The sequence below is a fragment of the Penaeus japonicus genome, unplaced genomic scaffold (assembly GCF_977035675.1).
Source record: "Penaeus japonicus unplaced genomic scaffold, GWHDUDI00000001_assembly GWHDUDI00000040, whole genome shotgun sequence".
In the NCBI taxonomy this organism is placed as follows: domain Eukaryota; kingdom Metazoa; phylum Arthropoda; class Malacostraca; order Decapoda; family Penaeidae; genus Penaeus; species Penaeus japonicus.
Window position 1 is genome coordinate 5,711,558 of NW_028234442.1, and position 5,000 is coordinate 5,716,557.

General features: G+C 40.8%; 1 protein-coding gene across 1 annotated transcript in view; it reads right to left on the bottom strand.

Annotated features, from left to right (window-relative positions):
- LOC122255892 (uncharacterized) overlaps window positions 1–5,000 on the bottom strand; it is a 47,688-nt gene that overhangs the window by 7,047 nt on the left and 35,641 nt on the right. The window lies entirely within an intron of this gene.

Consider the following 5,000-nt stretch of genomic DNA (forward strand, 5'->3'; position numbering starts at 1 on the left):
CATCCCACGCCCTTTCTCAACTTTTTAAATTTATCTCGACGTTTATAGAGGCCGTTGAGATTGTTACTGGGCCCGAGAACAAAGAAAATTCAAATACAGTGAATACATATATGTATTTTTTAATGTTTCATATCATTAACGATTTTTTTTTGTCTTTCTTTCGTGTTTTTTTTTTTTTTTTTTCGTTTTCTTATGTTTTTTTCTTACCTTATATCCTACGTGTATATATATATATATATATATTATATATATATATATATATATATATATATATACATATATACATATATCTTTTACTCATTATCTTACTCCCTCTCCCTCTCGTTTTTCTTTTTTCCCTTTCCTCCTTTCCTCTCTTCTCCATCATCTTCCTCCCTCTCTCCCTCCCTCTCTTCTTGTCTCCTCTCTTCCTCGCCCTTTATTTGGCGGTGGGCCAAGTGCTCGCTCTACAGGATGGCAAAGAGACTGCGTAGAATCATCTATTGATTAAAATAAAAATAGCAGGGGGGATTAAATGGTTCTAAATTTGGTAATGAAATAAAAGGCTTTAAAGGTTTTTGGTTGGGTTGTTATGTAGTGGATTTCCGACTATGACAACATTCAGATGGTTAGATAGATTATTTCGTCGCGTGAAATATGTGCATTTAGATTGGTATCCATGTTGGTGTAAAGTGTATTTCAAAGCTACTTCTGTTTCTGTTTCTCTCTCTCTCTCTCTCTCTCTCTCTCTCTCTCTCTCTCTCATTCATTTTTTCTCACTCTTTTGTTTCTCTTCTCCCCTACCCCCCAATTTGTGCATTTATCACTGGATCTATCTTTCTCATTCTCTCTCTTCCTCCCTCTTCTCTCTTTCTCTATATCTTTCTCTCTATCTCAGTCTTTCCTCTCTTCCTCTTCCTCTCTCTCTTTATATATATATATATATATATTTATATATATATATATATATATATATATAGATAGATAGATAGATAGATAGATATATAATGTATATATACACGCACACGCACACGCACACAAATATATACATATAAATTTCCCCCATCTCCAAATGCATCATTTACTCCGAGATGTCTCAAGTTAAGAATATTTTAACGGAAATCTAAAGAGAGGAAGGAGGAGGACACTCACGGTGATAAAGCAGGGAGATGAGGAAAGGAAGAGAGGACAAACATGCAAGACAATCAGGACTTTCTGTCATCAAAGGAAGTCGCCAAGGAAAGTTCTTTGAAATTCTCTCCTTTCTATAAACAACTCTTTGCTCTCTCTCTTTCTCTCTCTCTCTCTCTTCCCCCCCCCCCCTCTCTCTCTCTCTCTCTCTCTCTTTCTCTTTCTCTCTCCCTCTCTCTCTCTCCCTCTCTCTCTCTCTTTCTCTCCCTCTCTCTCTCTTTCTCTCTCTCTTTCTCTTTCTCTCTCTCTCTCTTTCTCTCTCTCTTTCTCTCTCAACACACACGCACGGAAAGGTATAACTATCTACATTTTAAAGAGGAAGGAAAGTGAGACACGGAGACTGTAAACAAAGGCATAAGACACAAAGAATGCAAGGTGGAAACACCAAACCATTTTGCAAGAGAAAAAATATTCGCTAGGAAGGACATACAGAGAAAGAGAGAGAGAGAGAGAAAAAAAAAACAAAAAAAAAAACGAAAGTAAGTTTTCTTCAAAGGCAGATGAAAAAAAATGAAAAAATCCCATGGAATAACAGGGAAATCTTTCTCTAACGAAAAATTTAGGTGAAATAGCTGCTATTACTCATCATTACTCACTGTATTCATCCTCATTAGCTAGGTCTCTATGTGGAAAATGAAAAAAAAAGGTTTTGTGGATCTAAGGCTTTTCCTATTAATACCATGTCCTTTCCCCTTTATTTGCGGCAAATAATAATAATAAATAAATAAGAGTGTTAATACATTAGTGGTATTAGAATATTGAAAATTATAGATAAAAGGTAACCAGAATTCCTTTTTGTTTTTTTCTGATCTGTCCACTGGATGTTGTAAAGTTAACTATAAGTGGCAACTGCTCGTGATTGGCTGAAAATCAACATGTCTGATGTCGTTAATTAATTGTGACAAATACTTGAGCTATTAAATCAGTAATATTTTTGTCTGTAGATAGCCGCTAGGATAGCATACGATTGCGCAATAACCTGGAGATGAACGATCTGCAAAATCCCAGGCAACATGGCTTCAGACCAAGCAGAGGAACATCATCAGCAATTGCAATCATATATGAAGAAATTGCCAATACAATGAGCGAAAGGAACCAAGTGAATGTGGTTCTTAGAGATGTGGCCAAAGCCTTCGGCAAAGTCTGTCACACAGGCCTGAAACTTAAGATCATCAGGCTGAACCTCCCAACGCCCTTGACCAAGTTATTATGCGACTTTCTTGAAGATAGAAGTGCAAGAATAATCATCGGCAATACAGTCGGCGAAGCAACTCCCCTCAGCAGTGGAGTCCCACAGGGAAGCTGCCTCTCACCAACACTCTTCACAATCTATACAACAGATCTGCCTGAGACATCACATGGCAGCAGTCATTATATTTATGCCGGTGACATCCCACAGATCATCAAATACGAAGGGAGGTCAATCGAGGTGATGGCACACAGAACTGCCAGAGCCATAGAGACCATCAATCGATTCGAAAAACAGTGGAAGATCTCGACCAACATGAGAAAATTCCAAGTCATTCCTGTGGCCAAATTCAAGACTGCAGATTTAATTGTGGATGAGGAAGCCGTCGACTACTGCGACAAAGGAAAGATACTAGGGCTAACAATTAGCAGAAGAGGAATTCTCCCTCATACTCTGAGTCCTGAAACCAAGCTCTACATTTATAAAGCCCTAGTGTGGCCCATCATGGAATACCCACCAGTGCCTAACCACACCATCTCACGAAAGCAGATGATGAAGATACAGACTATTCAGAATCAAGCAGGCAAATGGAAGCCAGAAGATGGAGAAGAATTCAAGATAAGGATGAGGAGTTCTACAATCGCCTCAACGTTCGTCCAGAAGGCACACATCCCTGGTGGCCCAAAAGCCTCACCAGAATCAATGAGATTGAAGAAGCTAAGGTAATATTCACGGTATCAGGCACAGGAGACCGATGAATCTGTAAGGAGGCAACAACCAAGAGGAGAAGACTAAGAAGAAAACCAAGAAGACAAAAATGAAGAAGTAAGATTGGAAGAGGACCTGTATCAAGACTCAAGATTTTTTTTTTATTTTACCCAGACCACAAGCTAACCCACAGGGCTCCACTTCAACGTCAAGCACGGCACATCATGCATAGCAGTGGCAGGTGACGTGTGAGGTCGGTGTAAGCCACTGATTTTCGGATAATTACTGTTATTTGATTGTAATACAGTCTTTGTAATAATACTTCCTTTAGAACACTGTTCCCTAGCAACTAGCAGAAGTACTGACCGACACCTGCTTCCTGCCCCGATTTCACCCAGTCATAGCTGACACACCCACACACGTACCAAACCGGAAGCACCATCAAAACCTCTTCATTGACCCAAGTACATTTTATATGTTATAGCAGGAGGAATCTGTAGACATCTCCCTCCTTCTCATCTTCATTACCATTTGATAGTATGTGTATTTTCATTGCTGTGTAACATGAAATTATCTGCTTCCGGTCCCTTCAGCTGTTTCCGTTGGTCAAATAGGTCCTTAGGCGTAGAAAGTGACTCAGGCTCTGTACTTAAAGGACACACAAGGAACCCAGGACAGACAGATCAGGACAGAGAGGTCAGACAGACAGACTAGAGCGAACAGCTCTGACCTCTGGCCTTTGGCCAGAGTCTGGTGTATTAACAGTCCACAATAAAGACCATGGCACGTGAACGTCTGTCTCTTATCCACCGAATCACAACCAGGGCATCGAGTGTTTATAACAACTGCTCTCAGTGGTGGGTTACAACTGTGGCCAGCAAGCTGGTTTTAACTAGTGCCAGCTGGTGGTTTACAGTCGGAGAAGTGCAGCGTGGGCAGAGCTTCGGAATTAAATCATTTATCATTGAAAAAAATTCAATAAATAGCATGCTAGGTGCTCTGGTATCTGGCTGCCTACCGAGGGGTTGACCCAGGGCTTTGTTCAGCTACTAAGGGCGCACATGCATGCTATTTCTCTCACTTCTTTCCCATGGGCTTACAAACTTTATCCTTTATTCAGCTTTCTCTGCTTCCCTTCTATCACTTGATCTCCTCTCAAATTTAATTTCCACTCTCCCTCCAGCTCCCTTCATCACTTCTTCTTCACTTTACATACCTCCATTATTCAAGATAGTCATTGCTCGGGACTGCCTCCCGAGGGGTTGACCCATGGCTTTGTTCGGCTGCCAAAGGCGCACCTGTACTCTATCCTCCAACTTCCTTCTCCTGGCAGACCTAAAATAAAAAGCTGATACTCTCTTCACTGTGCTTAACTTTCTAACTCTCACTTTATCTCCTAAGTTTCATTTTTCACTATCTCTCAAGCTCCTTTAACTACTTTCTGTTCCGCTTTCCATGCTTAAAAAAAAAAGAAAAAAAATGTTAAGATTGAATAAAATAAACTGAAATCAATTATCCTTACCTCAACCTACAAGATCAACCTACCCCAAGCTACAAGATCAAGAGCCCTTCCTCCTCACCCTCTTCATCTTACTCACCCTCAAGACTACAATCAACCCAAGACCAAGATCTCATCCTACCTGAAACCTCCCTGAGTTTCGAGTGGACATGACAACATCTTTACAAAACAGTTTCGTCCTCCCACTATTAAAATTACTACTTTTCTTCATTTTCCTAACTGTTTTCTTCACCTCAACTCTTCATCAGACTTATCTGTCCCACTTCCGCTTCGGTGATTTCAGTACAGTATGCTAGGATAGCGCAATGGATAGCGTGCCGACCTCACATCCCCGTGGTCGGCAGATCGAGCCCCGACCAGGCCCGTGAGTTTCCACTGTCGCCAAGCGGTCACCGCCATGCCTGGTCAGCACGG